Raw genomic sequence first — 26,900 nt, forward strand, 5'->3', positions numbered from 1 at the left:
ACAATTTCCTATGTCTTTATGATAGCTGATAATTTTCTTAAAAATAAATTTTCTTGAGAAACAATTAATATATAATAATCTTTTAAAGGGTATATCATCCTTATTTGTTTGATCTTAATAGATTATATTGGGTGGTAGAGCAAGCTTTGTTATTGGCCTAAGGTGAAGAAAGAGAAGAAATATTCAGTGATGGAGAGAGTGAATGAGAAGAACACGGTTGAATTTAACAAAGAGCCCCATGCAGGCAAAATAAACACAACTGGAAAAGCTCTCATGGCTCTTTGCTGAATATACTGCGAGGATGAAGACCATTCTCAGCAATCAGACTGTGGACATTCCAGACAATGTGGACATGGCTCTGAAGGGACCACAGTTACTGGGAAGGTTCCCCAGTGGAGACCTTCAAGCACATCGGTGTAGAACTCAGTTTCCTTGGAAAGAAAAATAAGAGGCTCCAGGATGACAAATGGTGGGGAGATAAAAATAAACTGGCTCCTGTTCGCACCCTGCAGTCACGCACGAAACAAGATCAAGGGTGTTTACACTGGGCTTCCATTGCAAGATGAGGTCTGTGTGTGCTCACTTCCCCGTCAACATTGTTATTCAGGACAATGGTTTTCTTGTGAAAATTCAAAATTTCTTGGGTGAAAAATACATCTGCAGAGTTTGGATGAGGCCAGGTATTGCTTGTTCAATATCTCAAGCCCAGGATGATGAGTTAATTCTTGAAGGAGACAACATTGAACTTGTATCAAATTCAGCTGCTTTGATTCAACAAGCCACAAAAGTTAAAAACAGGGATATCAAAAAATTTTGGAATGCTATCTATGTTTCTGAAAAAGGAACAGTTCAGCAAGCTGATGAATAAGATGTAAGTTGTCCAGCTACAGACACCTTAAGATATTGGATGATTCCTCAGAGTTACTTGTGGTATTTTAAAGATGCAATAAAAACTGTATTGATTTGAGGGGGAAAAAAACCCACAACCAACAACAAAAAAAATCAAAACTCTCCTGTAAAAAAAGCAAAGAGAGAATCACAGAATCACAGCATCTCAAAGCGAGTTACCAGAAAAAAAAGAACAGAATGGGATTCAGACAATCTCTGAAAAGCATGGTTTGGAAAGGTATTACAGGGGTCAGTTAACAAATAAATACAAAGCAAAACAGACCATTAGAATATCGCTGATTTTTATTTCTGCCCTGAGGTTCTTAGAGGGGCTGAGTTCCAGATGTGTTCTTTGATAATCTAAATTTTTCTTGATAGAAATAGTTGAGTAAAGCATGAGATTTTTACAGTAATTTAGAAGTTAGAGGAAAAGTGGAATTGCCTTTGTTACATTTACACATGATTGGAAATCACCTTTAGTAAGACTAATGAAAAATGTATAAAAGACTTGCTGTTGTATTCATTGTTCATTTCTTTGCCGTTCAAATATACAAAGTACAGCTAATGGAAAATGATCTAGAGCAGTAAAATCATCACATTTACATGTTAACTGTCCCAAGAGATCTTTATGAAGCAGATAGTAGAACTTTGGGAAATGAAGATACAGATTTTTTTCAAGAGCCCCATGAAAACATGGTGTAAAAGGTCAAGATGTATACTAATATGCAGGGAGCTGGAGATCTTTTTTTATGAAAAGAAGAATCTCAGAGATTCCAATTCAGTCAACTGGGCAGAGCTCTATAATGCAAGTTTATTACAAACACCCAAGGTTTGTCTAATGTGGGCAGTTAAAGGTTCATACTCTGAGAGACATTTTCTTAGAAAAAATATAGCCTTAAATTAGTCTGGAGGTAATTCTGTGGTTGCAGGCACAGTAACCTCAGTAACCAGGTATTCTGCATTTATTATAAGAACTGATATTTATTGAGTGCTACTTACTTGGTATTTTTCATATATTTACATGTAAATGGACCTCATTTCAACTTTTCATGGGATATAATAGTATACCCAATTTACAGATGAGAACATGCAAGCTAAGAGAGGGTAAGTAGATTTTTTATGGCCATAGAACTATTAAGTGATAAAATTGTCATTCAAAATTAGTTGTGACTGATTTCAAGCACTGTATTGTCCCTTTGCACTATGATGCCTCCTAGAATGTCTCTCTGATATTAACTACTGGTATTAGTGCATTTGGAGTCATTATCAGGAAAGATGGTAAAAATGAATCTATAAAGTACCATTTACCCCCAAATCAATGGAGCTTTCCTCCATATCCCATCTGATGAGTTAATCATGCTTTTAGGTGTCATCCATAAATTCTATTTTATTCATTAAACAAAAGTTTATTATTAACTATGTACCAAACATTGGCACAGATACTCGACAGACCAGCAAGACAATACCCATGCCTTCTGGAACTTTTCATAATGTATTTCTGGCCACTCTGTCCTTGAAAGCTACTATCCAAATCACTGGATTCCCAGTCTTAGTGCCTGGAATACTATACAAAGTAATAGAGGCATTATGCCAGTCCCAGCAGGGAACATTTTCCCATTTTAGTAAATAACAGAGAAATTGTTCCTACTAAATACAAAATACATCTTAATTCTGTACACTTCCTTTTGGCTTCACTTTCACTTGGTCCAAGACATGACCTCTCAACTGAATTAATAGAATAACATGCTATCACATACAGAGGGTGCCAAAAAAAATGTGACATTTTAAGAAAAGAAGAAAACTGTATTAAAATTGTAATACTCATTATATACCGATAACAAAAGATGAATACAAGTCATGTTTGACCTCTGCAATTACACATTGCTACCGTAATTCAATTCAACTTCAAAAAGTAATACATAGATAACATCTCTTAAAATGTGTATATATTTTTGGCACTCCAGTATTCTCCCTGATTTTAGTTTTGTTTCCATCCAACCCATTTCCAAAATAGCAGCATTCTGAGTTGACTGAGTTAACTTCCCAAACCCTAAATTTACTCTGGGTGTCATTACTTCAGTCCCTTCAATGGATTCCCATTGCTCTTAGCATACAACTTAGACTGCTGACAATGGCCTTCCAAGCCCTGTGTAATCTAACACCCGAGTAAATCTTCAAACTCATTACAAGTTAGTCTCCCTACTGTTCACAATGCTTCAGTTACTCTGACTTCTTTATTTATGATCCAGCAATCCAAGCCATTTTCTGTTTTCAGGGATTTCGATTTCCTCTGCCTTTAGAACACCATTCCCCCGGCAAAGTTCATGTTCCCAGTGCAGGGTTCATGCAGTGTTTAGTATGGCAACCAGTACAATGCCAACCAGATAGAGGAATTCAATTAGTATGTATAGTATGAAGGAATACTAGTTCAAGATTATGTACCTATACTAGTGTTTCCAGGTGGGAATTCTTCCCCATTGTCAGGAATTATTTTCGCTTTCCTGTTCCCGAATCCCGAGTTATAAACTGTTTTCTGTTCTCCATGATGAATCGTTTCCACAAAGAGATGGCCGATACTACCAACCACCTGTGTTCAAGGAGCTGATTTTCCCGATTACTTGACCAACTTTTCTTGGGATTCAAGAACGGAAAAGCGAAGAAAATTCCCGAGAACAGGTGGGAATTCCCACCCAGAAACCCTAGTGATAAATAGGAAAAATATCTAAAAGATACATTGTGAGTAGTACATTTATTTCCCATTGTGGGTGTTACTGGGTTCAAGGAGCCGATTTTCCCGATTTCCCGACCAACTTTTCTCAGGATTTGGGAACAGGAAAGCAAAAAGAATTCCTGAGAACGGGTGGGAATTCCAGCCTGGAAACCATAATCTATACTCATCACAAAATGATACCATAGAGCTTTCTTAGATGAATGAAAATGCAAAATATCTCTAGGTTACATGTTAACTATTACCCAAGGAACATTAGAAATTTTCAAAAAATACTATTTCAGGATGAAAAAAAATAAATATATGAAAGAGAAAATAAAACTAAACTGAAAGTCCTAGTCCAGATATTTCCTCTTTTACACATCCTCAGCACACTTTTCTGGTTTATTCAAATTGCAATTTATTCACCTACTGGTTCTCTCACCTTTTCATGAGTACATTTGTTTTTAGTATCTACATCTTGAAAAGAAAATATTAAAATAACAACAACAACAACAACAACAACAACAACAAAGGTATTTATTCAACTGCCAAGGATTTTCACCTGAAATAGAAAAGTTATGATAGCGACAAAAATGAGTCAAAGTACAAAGTTGAGAGGGGACTATACTGCATAAGGGATCTAGTGATAAAATACTTTGAGAGATCAGAAAGAGGAGAAAAAAAACTTGAAGGAGGAGACAGGGGTTAGCTTTATAATTTGACCTCAAAGGAGAAAGAATTCAGAAAGCAAAGATGGCTATATCCCCAGGGACAGGAACACCATGAGAAAGGTATATAAGGAAAGAAGTCTGAGCAAGTTTCATTTTTTTTGGAGCATAAGAGTTCAAGGGGAATAGTGAAAAATACGAATAGATGAAGATTGGCATTGATTTTACACAGTCCCGACAAACATTACAAAGAATTAGGTTTTCATTCAGAAAGATTATCCAGGTTTTTAACTTTGAAGACATTATAGTAAGTGAAAGAAACCAGCCACAAAAGATCAAATATTATACGGTTGCATTTATATGAAATGTTCAGAATAAACAATTTCATAGAGACAGAAAGTGGATTAATATTCATCAGGAGTATGAGAGAGGGGAGTAATGGGGAGCGACTGCTCAATGGCTACAAGATCCTTTTTTGGGGGATGAAATATTCTGGAATTAAGTCCTGGTGATGGTTGTAAATACACTAAAACCCACCAAACTGTACATATGAAAATGGTGAACATTATAGGATGTGAATTATATTTTAATGAAAAATGACTCCTTATTACTCAGAGAATTAAAACCTAATTCTTTGTAATGTTTGTCGGGACTGTGTAAAATCAATGCCAATCTTCATCTATTCGTATTTTTGATTGTGTGTTTTTTCCTACTGCACTATATTGTGTGTATGTTATAATGGGGATGGGGGGTTGCATACATGTTGTGTGACTTTGGGAAATCATTTGACCCATTCTTTTAAGCTTCTCATCCATCAAATAGGGATTATAAAGCCTATCTGTTATTCTTGGTGGTTGTGAGAAGGTTTAGGTAAGACATAGGTAAAGTGCAGTGGAAACCATAACACTGAGTGATGCCTACTAATGACAAACTATGTGTTATATATGATTAGTTAGTGTCTGTATGATTTTACCTACTTTATATCCTAGTGGTAAACAGACAAGAAAAAAGAAGGTGATAATTGAGTGTCAGCCAGCTCTGGGTACAATAGCTCATTTCATCACTTACTAACTACCCTGTTTCCCCGAAAATAAGACCTAGCTGGACAATCAGCTCTAATGCGACTTTTGGAGCAAAAATTAACATAAGACCCAGTATTATATTATATTACATTTATTATATTATGTTATGTTATATTATGTTATGTTATATTAAGACCAGGTCTTATAGTACAATAAGACAGGGTCTTATATTAATTATTGCTCCAAAAGATACATTAGATCTGATTGTCTGGCTAGGTCTTCTTGTTTTTGGGGAAACACGATACGTGAGCTTAGGTAATTTGCTTAATTTCCCTGAGCCTCAGTTTTCTCACCTGTAAAACAGGCCTGAGGATGACTGGGCATTCTGGAAGTTTAACAGAGATAGCAGGTGCCAATCACTTAGCCTGATACAGAGTAAGGACTGAAATATTAGATATTATTATGAGGTTGGGGAGCAAGTAGTAGGAAGAATTCTTAATACAAACTTCCTTATACGGCAGGTTTGAAGAATAGGAGTGCCATTTAATGTTTTCAGTTAATAACAAACCCTAGAAACATCCACATCTTTTGGGGACAAGAGAGAGACGCTTATAATTCTGTAATATATTCTTTCTAGGCGTATTGATGGTTTGGCCTAAGGATGTAAAGTGCAAGCAAGAACCAAGAGGATGTGAGTGTCTTTTCCTAGAACCTGCCTGTGCAAGGATCCAAGTCAGCCTTACAAATCCGGTTCTCCCATGTCCATTCCAAGTCCTGCTAAAACATAAGAAGGAACAGTCCAACCCTATCAAATTAAATAGTCCAGTTTCAATCCCTTCCTCTATATCTCTTCTCATCAGGCCAAAATATTCTAATCTGCATCATCTTTCCGGGTTTTTAGAAGACTTGCATTAAAAACAGATGACAATAATTCATTGGAACACAAAGGCACAAACCAGGGACTCCTTTGATCTAGTAATTGTCTCGTGGCTCACAATTACCAGGCATGCCAATTACAGCAAGATAAATATCTTCCCGTGTGGTAAGAACTGAAAGACAGTGACTGGTCATAGACTAGTAGTCGTTTGTGTCCATAATTTGAGGTTTTTAATCTATCCTTTCACTCGGGGTGGAAACATTTAACAAAAATAAATGGTATTCCTGAGACTGACACAAATTAACATGTAAAATATGGGTCAGCATGCATCTCCAGCTATTATTCTATTGCCGATTAGCAAACTGGAGATTTCATTATCCAGCACTGCTCCTGGATGATCTAAGAGAAAAACGATGTGGGTGAACCACAGAGAAATATTAGAGAGAAGGTGATGAAGAAAGGAGCTTTAGGGAGGTGGAGGGAGCAGAGTGGCGGCAAGGAAATGTGCGTTAGACAGTGAATTATGCTTCAATTTTAATCTTTCCACCTACACTCCTTATGGTCTCTCCATGTGGTTCATTTTTGCTCTGACTTTTAAATAACTTAAAATTATAAATTGGAGAGAATTTTGTTTTGTGAAGGGACATAAAGTTAGGTGCCTATACTAGGACTCAGAGGTAAGATTTGGGTGATTGTTCCCATCAGCTGACAGATAATCCTTTAGGCAAACCCTTGTTTTTTAAGGTGCTGCATATGCATCTTACTCCCATCGAAGGTCTTTGCCTGTTTACAAGCATCATAACTGCAGTTCAGGACCTGGGTATTTCGGAATCCCAACACATTTGCTCTCTTTTGACGAAGGTTTATCATCATGAAGCAAGTAGCCCGTCCTTTATTAAAGAGCAGACATCCAAGGCACAGAAAGGTTAAAAAATAAACTCAGAATTGTAAACCTTTTTAGTTGGAAAGGCATCTGAGCTCCTTTTCTTCATCTTCTTTCCTTTAATTTAGGGCTCTGTGCTAGAGAATTTTGGCGGATAACCTCTTGTCAGCATATTTTGAGTTTGGAACAGTTGAAGAAGGTCAACAAATCAGACCCATACAAATTCCAAAAGTTACATAGGTGTGAATATGTTATATATGTGACTGTATTTGTCAGTGTATACTGATATATAATCATGAGCAGGTGGGAATGTTGAGTATAAATGTGCAAGTGTGTGACATGATCGTATGATAAAAATGTATGTGATAATGCTTTGTGGAATCTGCAGTACTATACCAGTCTATTTCATTATTGTAGATAACCTACATAAGAGACACAATTTTAAAGCTTTAAGAATGGAACAGTACTCCAAGTCAATTGCTTTACTGTCTAAATGTGTATGTATGTATATAGATATACATATATAGATAGATGATAGATAGATAGATAGATAGATAGATAGATAGATAGATAGATAGATAGATGATAGATAGATAGATATACATATTTGCTGAATAGGAAAAGTTCTGTATATATATATATATATATATATATATATATATATATATATATACAGAATTTTTACATCCTTTCTGTTATTCATAATTCATAAGCTTTTCTTTCCCAATAATTCTGAAAAGGTGTTTCTAATACCATTAAAAACAAGCTCCTTTGCCTGTTTTTTACCCCCTACATATCCCCCTCAATTTGGCAATAATAACTGTAGCCATTATTGCTATGAATTTCCTACTATTATTTTATAGTTTGGAGCAACATAGTCCTCTCTGTGCAGAGAACTGGAACAAGAGTTGCTTCTGCATATATGAAGGTGTTTCAAATAGGATGGTTGTCATTTCTCAAAACATATACAATATAATATTTCAGGAAAGTACATCCTTCTGTAGACTCCGTCTTTAATTCTAAACTAAATTCCTTTTAACATTAATTGTTTCAGTGGGTTAGAACTTCCTCTAGTTTCATTGTACCTTTCTGAACCCACGTAGTGTGAGTACAGCGGCGCATAACATAGATAAAGCTGCTCTGGGGCATTTGTAGCTCACTCTGAAAAACCCAAACAACAAAACAGACATTTGTGAACAAGAAAGAAGCTCCACTTTCTTGGGAGATTTCATCTAGCTTCAAGGGTCATTAAATACCAAAGAAGGTTCTTGTATATTTAATCAGATGGAAGACTTCGGATTGAGTTGAGTCAATATTAAACCCTTTGATTTTCTAAAATGTCACACTTTGTATAAATTGGACGTTTTTACCGTGTTTCACTGAAAATAAGACCTAGCCAGACACATTAGCTCTAATGCGTCTTTTGGAGCAGAAATTAATGTAAGACCCGGTATTACATTATATCCATATCATATCATATCATATCATATCATATCATATCATATCATATCATATCATATATTATATAAGACCCGGTCTTATATATTATAGTAAAATAAGACTGGGTATAACATAATATAATATAATGTAATATAATACCGGGTCTTACATTGATTTTTGCTCCAAAAGACACATTAGAGTTGATGCGTCCGGGTAGGTCTTATTTTCGGGGAAACACAGTAACAGATATTCAGTAAACACTTGCTTATTGACTGTCTGACTAGCCCCATGGTTCTTGATTTTTTTTTTTTTTGAGATACGAATTCTTTTCAAAATATGATGAAAACATTCCTGAGGAAAAAAATCACGCGTGCACAATACATAGTTTTGTATAAAATGCCCAGGAAATTAAGGATCTACTAAAGCCCATTGTGGATACCCAGAGATACTGAACGTCCAAATACACCTCCCGAAGCCAGTTCAGTTCCTTATTCATGCAAGCAGAAACTGAGGCCAAGATTTCAAATGAGTAAAGGAGGCCTGATTTAAAATAATAGGGATCAGTGAGCCATGTGGCAAGTGGAAGAGCATCTAATCTTTTGAAGGGGCTTCTTGACTCCACTCCAGCCAGTTGTTGGCAGGTGGGAAAGCAAGCCCAATGCCCTCAGGGTCCTGGCATGTAAAGAGAAGTCTAAAAACTACTTGTTTCAATGTAAAATTTATTAATTTTAAATAGTAACAACTAACTCCAATTATTAAATATATATATTAAACTGGCAAAAGAAAATCTATCTTAACTCCTATTTCTGGTTAAATACCGTACTTCATGTACGTTCAGAATTGTTCCATTCACCTTACAAATATTTATTACACCTTATTATGTTCAAAACCCTGGGCCAAGTTCTGTAAAAAGTACAAAGATGAATACAAGAGTATTTGCTATCCCTAAAATTAATGCAGAGATCTTAATACATACTGTACTAGACAAAAAAGGTCATGCAGATGTTTATGTGGCAAAACTACTTAGTAACATGGAAAAGTAATGTCCTGTGTCCTGTGACGCTTTACTGAATTTCTAGCATGTTAACCAGCGTGACGTGGAATGCAGCAGAGTTACACCTCCTGTAAGTCTACAACTGTTCTCTCTGAAGTCTACTTTAGACTGTTACTGATTTGATGTTGGAATTGGGGAGGGTCACATGCTCCTGCAGGCATATGAAGTTCTATGGAGAGAGACTTGACAGCAGAAATGCTGGAATTATCTTCAACGCCCACTCTTTCCTTTCAAGGCTCTATAGTGTGGTTCTCCTGCAGCAATGGCAGATTTGCTTCCAGCCAGAATCTTCACACTAATATCAGTGAATACATGGATCATTCTACAAATGAAAATATCCAATTCGTTCATATTTTAATACAAATAGAGTATGTTTACATTCAACTCTGTAATGCCTGCCTTATACATTATACTTAAAACAAGTATTCGTGAATAGGATTTCTTCATGCAGAATGAATGTGTGTATATGTGAGTGTGTGTGTACTTGTTTCCTTCATGTTTCTAGTTACATAAGTAAATGCACATTTCTTTCCTTGTTTCCCTTTGTTTATCAACTTGAACTTTCGGAAGGCCTCTAGCAACAATCTTCAAATGTCCATGTGGTCAAAAGTTGACTTAAATACTCTGTATTATTTCTTCTTTTTCATTCCCTCTCCTAGAACAAGCCATCAGTCACCTTGTAGAGTACATGATAATGTCACATTTAGCAGTAGGCAGCAGGAAACTTCTAGCTGAAATTATAGGGGAAACACAAATAAAAGAAAGACAAGGCTAAGGAAATACCTTACCCAGGGATTTCAGAACCTGGTGGGAAATTAGCTGGTGATATAAATGAGGTTGGGGAAATTAAGAGGATTAACTGACTTAGAGGGATTTATATAAAAATAAAGAGAAGATCACTGAAAACCTTTGGGATCTTCTCCCCCTCAACAGAATTAGAGCTGGTTTTGTCCTAGGTGTGTGTGCAAGCATGTGTGTAGTAAGCTTGCCTGGCTGATTGCTATGTTTTAATTTGCATTGTTATAATATTAATGGTGACTGCCTGGAAACCAGGGAGAAAGGGGGTTTACAACCTCCCCAATCTTTTTAGATTTTCTGAAAATCTACAGACACCATATTAAAAAGAATTGTATATTTAATCCGTGGTGGCCAGACATGTTTTTCAGAGAGGGCTGGTCTTCAGTCATGGACAAAAGGGTGAATTTGAAGAATAATTGAGCTTGGAGTGTATTGTCTAAAATGTTAAATCACTAAAAAATTAGAAACAGGAGTGCAAACAACAACCTGGTCAACCTTTAACAAGTTTAGTACTAAACCAGGAAAGTCTCAGGTAAACCGGGATGAAATTGTCACTCTAGGTAAGTCCCAAGAACACCGTGGAGTGAAAGCACAGTGAGTCTGTTGAGGGGCATGCTGGCGCTGGCTCAGTCCTTTCCCTTGCATGACATCTTGGCCGTCTGTGCTCTGTTACTTGCATCAATGCACTAGTCTTATTTTACCTCTCTACTCTCTCTTCTCTAGTTAATGAAGCTCACCATTTCATTTTCAGAATTGATGCTTATTTCCTCCTCCCATGTTCTACTTTTTTCAGAGCAGTTTCACTATAACTATACTCTGAAATGGCCTTAGAATTTTTTTTTCCTCCAATTTTCCCATGAGGACCTAAGCAAACTAGGTCTTGGTCTCATTCACGGACTGTCCCTAGGTTAACTGGATAATCATAAGAATACTGCTTTGATTAGGGACAGGCACCATATTGGACAATTATAAGAATGCAACTTTGTCAAAAATAGATCCTTCTGTTTCAAAAAGTGTACTGGTAACATTTTGTGATATCAAGTATGTATGTATATTTTTTCTAATACAAAGGATACAGGGATGGGTTTAATAAAATACCAATATTTATGGAAAACAATGCTCATGTGTGTGTTGATTATGGCTGAATAGTGATAATTTAATGGTCTACTTTATAATTGACCTTTACAAATTTTTCACAAATAATTAAAATGAGCAAATCAAATGCATTAACTATAACTAATTTAAATAATAACCCAGATGAGAAAACTTATTGCAGTGTATTATTACATGCATTTTTCCTTTTTTTTTTTTTCAATTACTAAATGGCAAGTGACATCTATAATATCTATTGAATGGAAAGAACTGGGTTTTCTTCATGGGCTAGGTATTTTCAACACTAACATTTGTACTGTAAAGTGGCATTGTAACTGTCAGACCTATTATTGATAAATTATATTTTGGAAAATTATAATGACCTGCTTCAAGGGTAGCATAAATAGCTGTCAATATTGCAAATTTTATGACACAATTTTTATCATAATGGAAATTTTAAAACAGTTGATTTAAGAAAACCAACCATAGTCAAATATTTCAACAAAACCCTTCTCTTTCAAACCCTTGTAAATTTGCAAGGATCTTTCAGTTTGCAGCAAGATTTTCAAGTCTGTTTTAGGGATTATATAGTTGGGTAAGTGTTAATTTCATAATAGAGGAGGACAAGTCTAACAAATTTAGTTGCTTCCCAGAATTAAGATGTGTATTACTTGAACCTGAAGTTCTAGATCCACAGAATCTTGACTCAATAAAAATCAAGCCTTAGATGTTCACGCCCATGTTACCCCGGAAGAGGTTCTAGAATTAGTCTCCCACAGAGGCTTGGGATTTTGAGTCTAGAGTGAACTAGGTCTTACAAGACCATCAGTCAGTGGCTTTCTCCAAAATTCCCACTGCTTGTCTCATATGCCTAGGTTTTTTCTTGTGTTTAGTTCCTGGTTCCCTCCTGGGACCAGGGTCCTTCCTTGGACCCCAGCTTGTGGGGGGGAGGGGAGGGGCCTGACAACTTACCTGAGTCTTGAACCCTTTTGCCCACAGAGAGATTTTCGGAGATCATGGGTTTTGTCTTTCAATTTGCTATACTTTTCTAACCAATGTGATGATGGTATTAGTTTGGTGCAAAAGGTATTGCAGTTTGAAAGATTAAAAACAATTGAAAAAAAAATCACAATTACTTTTGCACCAACTCAATACAACCTACCAATATCACCTTTGCCCAGAGATGGCTTCTGGCATGTTTCCATAACAGAGCAGTCTCCTTAGATATGGATAACAACCCAACGTAGGCTGCCCTTTCTGGAATTTAGCTTCCTAAACTATTAATCTTCCAAGTTGAGGTGCATCTCAACAGCCAGTTATATCTGAATCCCAATTTTGACTGGTAGTAGTTCCCAATGGACTGAGAGAGCACCCAGTAAATGCCATTACTGACCTCACTTAGGTTATTAAAATGGGCTTAGAATGTTTTATTTTGTAAGTTGCCATGATGGGCAAAGTAATACATCCAGAAGGTTTGAGTTAGGATGTTAGACCAAAACTTTGTTAGCTGTCTAAAACTGTCAAGTTACTTAAACTCTGAGCCATGTTTTTGTCATGTTTGAATAATAATCCCTAGAAAGTTTGTTTTATAAATTAAATGAAGTACCACATAAGTAGTCCATTGTAGTCTTTAAAGCGTTCAATATTTTCTTATTTATTTAGCAAATAAGGTATAACGGATTCCCACAATAGTGGAGGCACTACGCTAGTCCTTAAAATATATAAATTAAGTGACATGACTATAGCCCAAAGATTTTACAGTCCTGAATGGAAGCAGGATGGTGGCTGTGTTGTTATCAATAACGGTCGTAGTAGCTTCTGTGGGCCATTGCTGGATCTTTGGCCTCTTCAGCGATGCTCTACAAATACCTACTACGTAATCAATTTCAACAACATTAACTTCAGAGAGAGAGGCATTCAGCTGTAAGCAGTCTTGTGAAAAGTAACATTAGTTTTCTCAGAAGCCACTTGGTTTGAGATGGATCTTGGACATAGCTCTGCATTGGTAATTTATACCAATGCATGTTACATGTTCTTTATCAGGACTAATTAAAATGAGATAAAGAACAAACAAACAAACAAAAAAAACACAAAAAGCAAGAGAACAGCATAGGGTTTTCAAAGACAGAAAAGTTTTAGGAATGCAAATGCGTTTTATAAGTGTTTTTAAACCTAACAGCTGCCCTTATATACGATGTGAGTTTTAGAACATAGATGTGTGTGTGTGTGTACGTGTGTGTGTGTGTGTGTGTATATATATATAAATGTGTATATATATATTTTTTTTTATATGAGTTTATATGTGTGTATTCCCAGAAATTCTCTCTCTCTCTCTCTCTCTCTCTCTCTCTCTCTCTCTCTCTCTCTCTCTCTCACACTGAGGTCAGTCTTATTCTAAGTACTCATCTGCAAAGAGAAGTTAAGCAATAAATTGATCTTGAAATCATACATGATGATAGAGAACTGGGGCTACTATTTGAAAGGCTTTCCCAAGAGGCTAATGGTTTAGCTATTCAATCTATGTCTTCTTGGTGTTTGTGGTGGTGTTTAATGGTAAAAAAGAAGCAGTGGTTGTCATTTTACCATGTTCTATGACTTTCGGTGGGAGATTTACACTGCATTTCTAGTGTTGTGAAAAGCTTCCTCATGCAATTCTATCCAGGCTTTTGATACAGTGAAAGAAGGGCAGTCTCTAAGGGCATTATTGCATGTTAAGATACAGGCCTCAACATGATCAAATGAAATATTTCAGAAGCCTTGAGGGTTCCTTTTGAGACTGCTTGGCCTGAATGACTTTATTTTCTCCCTTCGGTTCAGTAGTTTGACTCAGTTTTTTAAGAAATAGCTTCATGCCTAGCACAGCTTGGCATGCAAAAATAATAAATTGAAAGATTATAGAAAGTGTGTCCTATTGTTTTCTGCACAGCTCTTCCTTTTCCACTGCTGTGCTTTCCATATTTTAAATTAACAATATTAATAGCTCTTTATTGCAAAACTTAATTATGCATATTTTTACAGCCTTCATGATATATGGCAATTTTTAAAAGACTTATGAACATTGAGTTGCGAAAAATACTTAGCAACGTATATTTTTTGATGTTTTGTTTATGTTCTTTTTTCCCCTTTACAGTACCCCAAATTTTCTTCTTAGTTTGACACATTTCTAGTTGTCTTTAAAAATATATCTCTCCAGCAACCTGTGTTATCCCTTCTTACCAAGCTTGGGTTGTATGACCTTGCCCTGTGTTCCCAGAGCATCCCATCCACACTTACATCATTTATTCTTTTGTTTGTTCACTCACATATTCTTTTTACAAACATATAGTGAATGTTTATAATAAAAGAGACGATTACATGTTGAAATGACCTGTTTTAGTAGTCTCCTTCTCTGTATTATAAGCATCATCGGATCAGGTCTGATGTATCTTGCAATTCCACGGTACGAAGCCAATTTGACAAACAGTAGATGCTTAATAAATGTTTGTTGTACTGAGTAACTGATAGAAGCTGTGGGGTCATCCTATCAAAGCTAATCTAATTACGAAGGTAAATGAGACAAGGCACTTTGTGTTGCTATTAGATCATCTCATCGTTATGATTTGTAAATATAGTTACATTCAAAATTGCCTTCTGTGCTTTCTCTGAATAGGAAGCAGTCTTACTACAGCAGCTAAAGCTAAAAATGGTAGCAGCCTAAATGAAAATGCCAAAGTCAGCGGTCTCAAACTTGCAGCTGTTGAGGAATATACTCCTCAGGATATATTTTGCTTGACTATTTGATAGGCAAGCACAGTGTTTTAAAGGACATCAAAATAGTCAGGTGTTAGGCTTACATCAGCATACCAACAGCTTACCATCAGTGGCCCTACAGACTGCCTATGCTAAGTGTATATTCCCGAAGGTACTTGAATATGAGTCCTCTACTATACGGTTTATAAAAATGTTACCACATGTACAACCTGCTGCTTTGTCAACACATCTGTTCCATTCTGATGTAATTTACTGATTTGGGCAACATTGTACTACCGAAAATAGGCTTTTGTATCAATTATAAATCTGTTAATATTGTTTTAGGATAAAAGAGTAATTCAATGGTAAAGCATATGTGAGCAGTATATTTCATAAGCCCATACATACAAACACATATACATGTATGTACATACATACGCATGTGTGTGATGCTGATTCTTATAAGCTGATATGTTATAAATTTCTCTCATAATCTTGTGTTGACTCCAAATCTTCTCTATTCATGTCAGCAGAGGATCTTTTTAATTTCATAAAATAAATTCATTTATAAGAAATGATAACTTATTTTAGTTCAAAATATCAACTGATATATAAGTACACATGGGGAAGGAAAAAAAAATAAATGCAAGCAGAAGGGGCCATAGGAACAAAGATTTAGAAAGGGTACAATGGTTTGGCCTATTAGCAACTGGTAGGATGTGGAAAGTGGTTGGAAGAGTTAAGGTCCTATTAAAAAGACTTTGAATGGCATGGTAAAAAGGTTGGATAGCCATCTGCTGCATAGCCATCTGAGCATGTGTTTTAAATACTAAAAGTAATTTGTTTTAGAAAGGGAGATAACATTCTGGAGAATGAATTAAGTAGGGTGAGACCGAAGTTGAGAGAAGTGAAAGGAATTACAATAATACTGGGCATAGAGGGTAGATTGGCTGTAAAAGTAGAACAAATAGACTCCATTTGGGAGACTGTTCCTTTCATGTAAAATGGGGAAATGTATACCAAAAGTATTTTCTTCTAAAGCCTCTTTTGAAAGAAAAATTTCAAAAGCTTAGCCCCATCTCTTCACAGATGTTGGCAGAATTTTTTAAAAATATGATTAAATTAGTATTTGGTTATTTGAGTATACTGAAGTTAGTTACCAGGTTGGTTAGAAAATATTTAAATATTTATATTTCCATCATAAAATACAACTTATTTAGAAAACAGATGAGTCTCCCATTTTAGACTGGCGTTCCTAAGGCGGATTGCACTTGGTTAAAATTCTGTAAATTAGTTTCATCACCATATAACATCTCCTTTGTGCTCCTTAGGCATAGAACAGTGGTTAGGAAACTTTCCTTCCTTCATGCACTCACACAGCCTATTTTTTAGATATGGATTTTAACTATTAACTTCTAATATGTTTCTTGGGTTTAAACTTAATATTTTAATCTTTATACACTGCAAATAAAGACTATCACTGGAGTGGTACATGAATGCAACGACAGCAAAAAGCAAAACTAAATAATTCAAAACTGTTTCAACTCTGTCTCAAAAGTGATTGTGAATGAATAATAAAAAGCCCTAAGTCCAGTTTATTAAAAGGGCAAATGTGAAAACTCATGGCCCCCAACATTATGCAAATTGAGTTATAGATATTTTAATTAACCATACTGAGCTTGATTGATTTAAATCTTATCCTTTTTTTAGGAATATTTTTTTTAATTCTCCTGTGATTGTCTATTTTAATAAAATAAAATAGATTCCTCAGAGCGAGTTATAAAAAAATTAAGCTAATTTATATTAACTTTTTGAAGAATGATGGTATGTGTGGTCATTGTGAGCACATAAAAAGAATGGAGCATTAAAATTATTATGATTCAACTCTTCTTTCTAAATATTCTTTGTTTGGTGACCTTATTCATTGTCTGTGTGATAGGACATGTGAGCACATTATTTCATAACCTTCTGAGTGCTAAGTTTTGGATTGTTTTTTAATTAGCATTTTAATTGCTCATCAAAGTAATTGAAGACACTCAGAAAATGGAGCATTTGTTAATCCCTTTGGTACCAGTTAGTGATAAGTTTTCCCAAGGTCAAGTGCCTTCTGGTACTAATGGAAAGTTGCATTGTGAGCTCAAGTTGCATTTTGAGCTCCCTGATATGTAAAACAAAAATGCTGGGGCTGACATCTTTGAGGGTAAGGGATTTTTCTTCCTTCTTCCTTCCGGAGTCTTTGGTTTATCAAACAAAAGAAAAAAAAAGGAGGAGTTATATCATTTTAAAATGAAAAGATAGGAGACCTATAGAGTATCATCGGTGATCAAAGTTAGGTCAAATTAGAGTACACATTTGCTATCTTAGTTTAGATGTGAAATTGTTAGAGCAATGCTGGGATGTTTGTGAGCAAGGCAGATATTTGACGTGAGTTATTCATTTTTTTTTAGGAAACACGTACTAAGTGCATTCCATGTTTCAAACACTAGGCTGGCAATAAGGAATTACCAATTACCAAAGGAAAAATTACTAATTACCAAAGGAAAAGAGTAGTCATTTTTTCTTATTTTACGGACTAACCAGGGAACTGCCCCCAACCCCACCAAAGTATAGTATAAACAAATGGAAGATGCATTAACCAAATGGGTCCTTGGAGGAAAGGCAGTGTAGTTCAATGGTTAAGTGCCTCTGGCAGTTGGCTGCTGAGCTGTGAATACCAGAATTGCCATCTTTGGTATGTCCTCTCTCGGTGCTGTTTCCTCAGTGATGTCCTGGGGATAAAGACATGTGTCTCAGAAGACCCTTGTAAGGATTACATAAATTAATATTGGTTAGAGTTTCGAAATATCCCTGCAGCATTTCAGTAACCTATTTTATTTTATTTTATTTTATTTTATTTTATTATTTGACAGTGAGCACAAGATTAGCCCTGCTTGACTCCCATAGTATTAAGATCAAGATTTCATGGCAAAATTTGTGTTGCTGTTAAAAAGTAAACATGCTTCTTTCAGTCCTGAGAATATGACCCAGGGCATTCTTGCTGATTTGAGCTGTTTAGCTACTCCCTTTCTAGGATGTGAACATTTTCTTATCTCATTGGTAGACTGTGCTTGACTTCTGACTAATATGACAGTGCATATTTACACAGAGTTTTAAGGAAACTTATATGGCAGTATACAGATTTAGATAGTAAATAAATTAGGACCTAGTTTGGCTTTCAGGAAGAACTGTCTGCTTTATCAAAGGTGGATGATGAAAAAGATGGTCACAACACAACACCGTAGTATTGAAGAATTGATCCAAACCCAACTGGAAAAAGAATATGAATTCCTTGGCCAATTTTGATTATGTCAATTCAAGTGAAACACAAGGCAGAGTAAATGGCATAACTGATGAATGGCCAGTCACTTTGGCCCAAATAGCAGATCTGATTTGGGGGCAACAGAATAAGTTAGTTCTGCATCTTCTTGATTTTTTTTTTTCCTTTTAATTCCAGTCTTTCTTTCTGGGGTTCAGTCCACCAATCTCCTCTCCTTGCATGCTACCCTGAAAGTAAGTACAATATTTTTCATTATGGACAATTAATAGTCTCTCAATCTTGTGTTAAGTGTGACTTAAATTGTCTTTAGAAAAAGGTCACTATTATTTTTTATTTATTTATTTATTTTTTTGTAACATGCAATCTGAGTTAAGTTTACTTGCTACGCAAACACAGTTTTAAAACATTCCCCTGGCTCTCTTTTCCCACCTCATCACCATCCCTAAGCTCCTTATATCTAGAAATTCTGGAATTGCTCTGCTTAGAATTTTATTCTGTTGAACTGATAAAATACCTCTGGGATGATTTTACCGCATATATCATTTCATTTTTATATCTTCATGTAGTTTTCCACCTTTTGTAGTTTAAATCTAAGACTTTTTATCCCAATTAGTTCTATTACCTTGGATGTGATTTTTAGGTGATATTAGGACCCTTTTTTCTTCTTTGTTCTAGTTTTCTTCCTATTTTCACTTATCTTTTTATTCTCAATCTTAATATATTACTTTGGGCTGAGTGTCACATAAACTGCATATAGTTGGATAGTGCTTTGAACGATATTATAATCTTATGACAGGGGAGTGTTCCCCTATTTAAATTTGTTGATATTATTGATTTAGTTTGTCAATTTTTAAATCTCTATTTACAGAGCCAGTAAAAAGCACAACAGAGGCTTGGTACTGTGTCTTCTACTGATCAGTGTGGTTCTCTCTCTTTATCATCCATTTATTTTATCTTCAATAAATGAAAATGTATTTTAAGTTTTATATAGTTTGACTATAGAGTAAAGATATATGAGTTTGGATTCATCAGTGTTTCTATCTGGATTTTTACATACAGGCACATGAGTCACACTAATTTCTTGAGAGAAATACACTGGCCTAACCCCTGACCCAAAGAGAATCTACAATTACTGATACTTCTATAGGTTTATCATTTTTTCCACCCTGGCAAAAGAACACTGTCCTCCTTCTGAGGCATGGATGGCTTCTAAAATGTATTTTCTAGGTCATCCAGTTGATGATGGGGAAAGAGTTGGATTTCTGTTTTTAAAGTCACAATAGAAAATCTCGGCAGTTGCTTTGCTAAAGTAACATCATCTCTCAACCTTTGAAATGTCCATTATTTTAGACCAAAGCCAGACCAGTGTAGCCATTGATGGGTTATACAAATGTACAAAACACGTTTTGCCCTCTGAGGGAAAGAGGATGTGTACTATTACACCTGGGATTGTTTTTCTTGGTACTAGCAAATGGCCTTAATGACCTGATGTAGGTGTAATTCACATAATAATGTATGATCCATGTCTTGACAAGTGCTTTAAAATAGAGCCCATAGAGCGCCACGGACCGCTTTGTAGCCCTTGGAATACTTAATAAAGCTAGCTCCAAGTTCTGGCCAAAGCTCCATTGTTCTTGCTTATCTGTGACCCAGATATTTCCAGGGACCTCTTAATTTTCCTCAGATTAAAGGTCGACTTTGCTGTGAGGATAACAGCCTGAGTGTCAGCAACGAATGTCAAACAGTGTTCATCTTACGATTCAGCCTCCACATACCCTAGTTGTATATACATTTATATATTTTATATGCATATTCAGAAGGTGAATTACTTTCAGTTCAGTGATATGTATACTAATAAGATTCTGAGCTTATAAAATAAAACTTAGCCCACGTCCTTGAGGAAGGCAGTCCTCTGGAGAGCTGGGATAGCATGTGAATGTTCACTCAGTTCACATGGATTGTCTAAGCATGTGCAGTGTGCTCAGCACTGTACTAATACCATGCAGATATGAAAAAGAAATCGTTGATTTTCTTTCAAATTTTGCAATGAAAATTATTGATGTAAGCAAACCTTTACGAGTGAATATATGAAACTTTTGTATAAAACATTGTATGTTCATAAGGTGGTTATGAATTTGTCATAGAATTTAATACATAGAGGGTAGAGGGAACATGGCACTTTTATGTAGAAAGGTGTGGGGAAGGGATCTTTTCTAAAAGAATACTGAGGTCACTCACCTAGAAACAAATTCTATATCTTAGGCAGAAAGTAAGGCCATTAAGGAATAGCCCTTGATATGTACAATGTAGAAATCTTAGTTTGTTTATTCGAACCACAGTGTTCTCTGTATGTCTAAAAAGAGTACAGGCTGGGTGTATCTTCAGATAGAGTTAGAATAACTGGAATAGTGGTTATGGGATGAATTTGATAGATAACTTGAGATTTTGTATATCAACCTCTATCCACCAACTATCAAAAATTATTAAAATTTTATATTCCCTTTAGGTTTAGTAAAGTCTTTGAAATATTCCACTCTGTCTCAGAAGTGTTAAGGGAATCTAAGGTAGGGTTTTGTTTGTTTGTGGGGTTTTTTTTGTTTTTTTGTTTTACATTATAGCTACAGAGAAAAAGAACACTGTAGAACCAGAATGGAGATGGCAGTGATAATTGAACTAAGAGAATCTCAAGAGTCAGAGATTCTTCATTTGGGGGGAGATTTTCTTTCCAGGAGTAAAATATGGAGATTATGAATTAAATTTCTTAATCAGATACACACACACACACACACACACACACTCACTCACTCACTCACACACATAAATACATAATAGGAGACAAAACAAAATGGATCTGGACCTCAGAGCTTACAATCTATCCTGGAGACAAAAGGCAAAAAAATAAATCAACAAATATTTAATTATAAATTGAAATAAATGCTACAAAGGAAAAGTTCAGAGAGCAATGCAAATCAGCCTAATTTATTTTAGGGGATCAAGGAATTATTCTCAGAGAAAATGACATTTCAACTGAGCCTTGACAGATGAGTAGGAATTTAACAAGCCAGAGAATAGAGGAAAGAATGTAAACAACCTGTGTGAAGGATCTGAGGTGAGAAATATGAAGTACATTTGAATAACTGAAGATAGCCCAGACAACTGGGGAGTCACCAAGTAAGGGAAGAGCATCATGAGATAGAATTCAACAGGTAGACAGGTGTATTCCTTCCCTGTGGTGGCCATAACAAAGTACTCTAAACTGGAGGGCTTAAAACAACAGAAATGCATTCTCATGTTGGAGGTTGGAACTCTGAAATTAAGGAGTTGGCTGGGCCATGCTTTCTCCCCTTGATTTAGGTGATTTTTGACAATCTTTAGCATTCCTTGATTTGCAGCTACTGAACTCTATTCTCTGCCTTGTCTTCCCTCTGTGTGTCTTTATATGATTGTGTGTGTGTGTGTGTGTTTCTCTGTGTCTCTTATAAAGACACTAGGTCACTTTGGAATAAGAAACCACCCTACTTCAGTATGACCTCATTTTAGTATATAACTTAATTACATATGTAAAGACCCTGTTTCCAAATAAGATCACATTCACTGATATCAGAAGTTATTGCCTCAACATCTTTTTGGGAACACAATACCACCGACAGCAGCAGGGTCTCTTAGCTCTGTTGCAGAGTTATTGTTTTATTCAATGGCAAGCCATTGAGATGGTTTGAGCAGAAAACTGGCATGATCTGACCTATTTTAGACTATCTAATTTCATATATATGAAATTTAAAAAGGGCAAAACTATAGGGTCAAAACTCTGTCCAGCATTTGCCAGAAGATAAGGAGTTGGGGATCAACTACAAAGGGGTAAGGGTTTGGGAGACAAACAGAAATATTCCATATCTTGATTGTGATATAAGTTTGTCAACATTTATAGATGTGTACACCTGAACAAGCCAGATTTTACTGTATGTAAATGATACCTCCGTATCAAACAGTGAGGATGGACTCAGATCAGACCCTGCTCTGGTAGTCTATTTGACAAGATGGTTGTTTAGATTAGGATGTGCTGTGCTCTTGGCACTCCACTGCACTGCCATGCAGAGCCTGCCTTTGGAATCAGGTATTCATGTTTCAGTTCCCTCCCATTGTGATCCTTTACTGAAAATAGCTTTTGGTCACAAGGGAGTGAAGGCAGAGCTTCAGAACCTGGGGCACCTGCCAGAGGAAGGTTATGTGAATGTCAAGGGGCCTTGTGTTGACAGACCGGAAGACAGGAACCACACCACACACCTTTCCCAAGGGTTTTCACTGTTCAGAATGATTAAGGAGAAAGAAAACGAAGATACCTAAGAAGGAAACTAGAACGCTGAAGCGTCTCGCTATCCTCTGTGAGTTAAGGGTCAGTCTGTTGGGGTGTATAGAGGAGAACTGGAGACCATGGAAAGTAGGGATTCACTCTTTCCCACCAGAAAGAGGTTGCCAAGAAGTATTAATAGATGCAGAAACTTGCACTCCCACAGAGTTTGCATTGCTTTGCAATGTAAATTATCCCAGAAAACTTAAGTGCCTATCTAGAGATGTTTAACTGACAATAAGAGGAAAGATATTTGCAAAAAAAAGGTGCTCTGGAAGAAGTGAATACATGTTTTTTTATGTTTTTTTTTCTTTTTCTTTTAGTCACTTCTGTTATTGGTGCATTTTATTTCGGGCAAGGAAACATAAACTTTCTTTTGTTAAATAACAAGTACTCTTTTTTTTTCTTTTCTATTTTTGATCTTGTTAATGGGAGAAATAATCAATTAAGCATTCTTTTAGGCTATTTTGCCACTATTGGTCCATGGAATAGACGATATTCTAATAAATCTTAGTGAAGGCAATGTTGGACCCGTGGAATGGAATATAGTTTTGTAGTTGATTTCTATTAAAAGAAAACATACTATAGATACATTAAAAGATACATCACTCCATACTTTGGCACAGTAAAACTCCAGAGTTCAATACTAGCCCTATGGATTAATCATTACATGATCTTATGCAAGTTAGTATAACTCTCTTAGAACAGATATCTCACTCTGTAATTTATCATATGTTATATATGCATTATCTACTTAATACGGTTTGGTATTGAAATTATTCTTTGTAGATCACTTTGTTAGGTCTGACTTTTATTTTCCACTTCATAAATCCTTACTTCCTTTTTTACTTGTCTTTTCGTAATTTCTCCACAATAGAAGGTAAGGCCCATGAGAAGAGTTTGCTTTACGTACTACTATAACTTCAGTGCCTGGTAGGTGACAATAAATAACTGTTCAGTTAATAAACATGAAAAAATGATTATTAGTAATGATACTATCCTCTTTCCTTGGTCAGTGGTAAGTTAAGACAGTGTGAAGTTTTTCAGAAACATGATTTCCTAGCTGTTCCTTGGATACAGTCCAAGACTTTGCCTTTGGTCCAAATGAAAATGAAGGCTTTAAATCGGATGAAAACTCTTGTTCTTGCCCAATCAAGTGAAACCAAAGAAATCCAGGGTATTGACAGTTGGGAAGAGGAGCAAAGCCTAGGAGAACATTCTGACCCTGATGTGTGTTCACGTACTTTGCTTTGGACTTCGCCTGAACCTCCAAAAAATATAGAGATATTTATGAATAATGAAACGGAGATGTGAGAAAGAACTTTTCTTTATGTTTACTCTTGTTCACCACAAGAAGCAAGTGTTCTCAGTGTAAGGAAGAGTGAAACGCTCTCTTGATTATGAATTCTGGCTCAGATATCAAATGATCCCATGCCAGAAGCAAAAACTAGTCAACTTTAGTCACTCATTCCTTTGATTGATCTAATCTACAAAATTCTCTTGAGTTGTGAGACTGTGTCATTGCTGAAAATCCTTCCTATTCCTTCAATTGCTGCTGTGTTTTATTGGCATGTTTAATTACACGGCATCTAATGATGTTGTTGCTGAAGAATTTTAAGGTCAAGGGTCTCCTCTGGAAGTAAGTCAATTCAGGGAACAACACTTGTACTTCTGGTAATTCTCACATCCTTGAAAGAGTTTAGTGAGCTCCTAAAGGGAAGTCATGGGTTTAACCCTCTGATTATCCAGACTGAAAACCTCTCTGTGTGTTCATTCATCATAATTAGAGTGACTAGACAGAGCGTGTCCTCACATCCTCAAGGCTGAGCTGGCACGCATCCCCTAGGGTCCACCACCGGGGAACCCTCTCATCATTCCTTCTGAACATCACTGTTATGAAAAGGACAATGTAAAAGGACCAAATACCTATTTGTAGCAAGATCACAAATGGGAAGACATCTGTTGACAGCAATGTTTTTCATTTGCAGTTGGAAAGGAATTGAGTCCACTTCTGTTCCTCATGCCTTTTCTTTCCTAGTGGTTACATAGTATATAAGACATGCTAATTTAGCAATGCATGTTGTTGTTGTTGTTTTCTCCATTCTCACAAGCACTCCTGCTTGCAGGGCTTATTTCCCTAGTAGAGCCACTTTTGAGTCATCTATACAGTTTTCCAGAAAACGCCATCTTCACTCTTGCCTAAAGTGATTTGAGATACAGAAATGTGTGAAGCCCTTGTATGATTTCTCTATACTCTTTAGGAGAAACTGTCCTGAGATGACTGGTATGAGTTCATAGTTTCTTTTTTCTTTACTAAGACATATGTGTGTATGTGTTTTTAGATGACTTTTCATTTTATGTAAATGGTTTTCCATCTACTGCTTTCCCTCTTCTCTTTGAAAATGTACAATGTGCACTCCAGCTAGAGATTCTTGATTTTTTTAAAGAGAAGGAGACTCAAGTCCCTATCTTCATTATATTGAAATCACTCCAAGGGGAAGTTCTAGGAGAAGGAAGACTACACAAAGTTTTTTTCTGTTTTTTGTTTGTTTATTTGTTTTTCTTATTACCTTCATTTTCTTGCCTTACCCTAGTGTAGAAATACAAATATTTCTATTCTGAGTATTTAGTGCCACCTTAACTATCTCAGTGGCCAATTTCTCTAATGTGTTCCTTTGCACTAATTATTTTAAATTTGTAATAGAATCTGCCCCAGAATTTTATTCCCCACTTTGACATCTTTGGTATGTTTCTCAAATGTAAATAAAATCCTGAACATCTTGGACGACTCTCCTAAAATTCTGCATGTCTTTCGCTGACATAAATACCAAAAGATTGCATAAGAATGTCTTTCAAAAAACAAGTTATTATTACTATATCACTTTTACTGACTGCAGGTAATAAATAAATAAATAAATAATCTATTATAGTGCAACAGTGGGGAAAAATGAGTATTTTTAATTCACACAGGACTGGGAGACTCCTGACATGTTCATTCTATTAGCCATTAGACAATAATAGAGAAAAATCGAGTTAAAGAAGAAATTCACTTTTCAAATATTGAAATTTTCTCTGGTCGAAAAGCTAGATTTTTGTTGCAGTCTATTGTACCACATGATGGCATTTATTTAGCCCCATGTCATTTATGATTTCCCCACTTTACTAGAAGAAGTTGTTCCAGGTCATGTGACAGATTGTGCACTGGACCTGGAGTATGAAAATCTCCACTGAAGCTTTGGCTCTGCCGTCTAGCTGGCTGTGTAGCTCCATTACGGTTTCATCTGTGACATGGAAATGATCCTGTTTCCAGGGTAAACACCTTGTTTCCGTTTCCCCAGCACTTTCACTGGTTTTAGCCATGGAAATCTCACCAAGAGGCCCCATTCCTTTGAGTCCCAGGCAAACGAAACTGGTGGTTCACCCTACTTACTCTTCACCCTGCCTCACACTTGTTGTTGTCTCTGCACATGGAAGCAATTAAAAACACATTTACAAAAGTATATTATTTTGATGGAATTTATAGGCCTCCAAGTTCATCTTCTAGCATAAATAAGGATGTCTCCGACTTCATGTTATCTAAATACAAATGCAAAAGAGCCCGGGGCTCAGACAAAACTCTAGAGTAAGAAAAATAGTTTCAACTATTGTCAGTGACACGTGTGTACTGACCTCCATTGTTTCTTGTCTTAGGCAGAGTCTCCTCATTGTGGAGGTTGAGATTCCTTCAAGACAGCTAGACCTGAGTCGCAATTTCTGGGCCCCCATTTCCAAGTTGCATAACTTTGAGAAATTTATAAACTTTATAAATTGTAGTATCCTATTCGTAAAATGTAAGGCGTTTTAAAAGATTACATAAGATAATGTTAATAAGTACATAGCACTGTGCTAGCTTTGTAAATTAGCTTTAAGAGGACATCTGTCATTATGATTAGTAATTACAATGGGGAGTCAGTAACTGATATTCATAGGACTTACACGGTGAAACATGAGGCCCAGAGAATAAGTCAAGTCACAGGAAAGAAAAAAATAAATAATAGTGGCTAGACTTTCAAAACAAGTCCATTTTCAAAGCTAA

General features: G+C 35.9%; 1 protein-coding gene and 1 pseudogene across 12 annotated transcripts in view; both read left to right on the forward strand.

The window, feature by feature from the left end:
• LRRC4C (leucine rich repeat containing 4C) overlaps nt 1-26,900 on the forward strand; it is a 1,068,826-nt gene that overhangs the window by 320,446 nt on the left and 721,480 nt on the right. Inside the window, exon 3 of one of the 11 annotated variants that reach the window (XM_081062635.1) lies at nt 18,655-18,710. The exons of the other annotated variants lie outside the window; for them this stretch is intronic. The gene's annotated coding sequence lies outside the window, so the exon portion shown is untranslated. The remainder of the gene's footprint in view (nt 1-18,654; nt 18,711-26,900) is intronic. 11 annotated transcript variants of the gene reach the window in all.
• On the forward strand, nt 302-868 carry LOC308503896 (large ribosomal subunit protein uL6-like; annotated as a pseudogene). The gene has a single exon. The product of its transcript is annotated as a large ribosomal subunit protein uL6-like (transcript).

This window comes from Rhinolophus hipposideros (genome assembly GCF_964194185.1).
Source record: "Rhinolophus hipposideros genome assembly, chromosome: 10".
Taxonomy (NCBI): Eukaryota; Metazoa; Chordata; class Mammalia; order Chiroptera; family Rhinolophidae; genus Rhinolophus; species Rhinolophus hipposideros.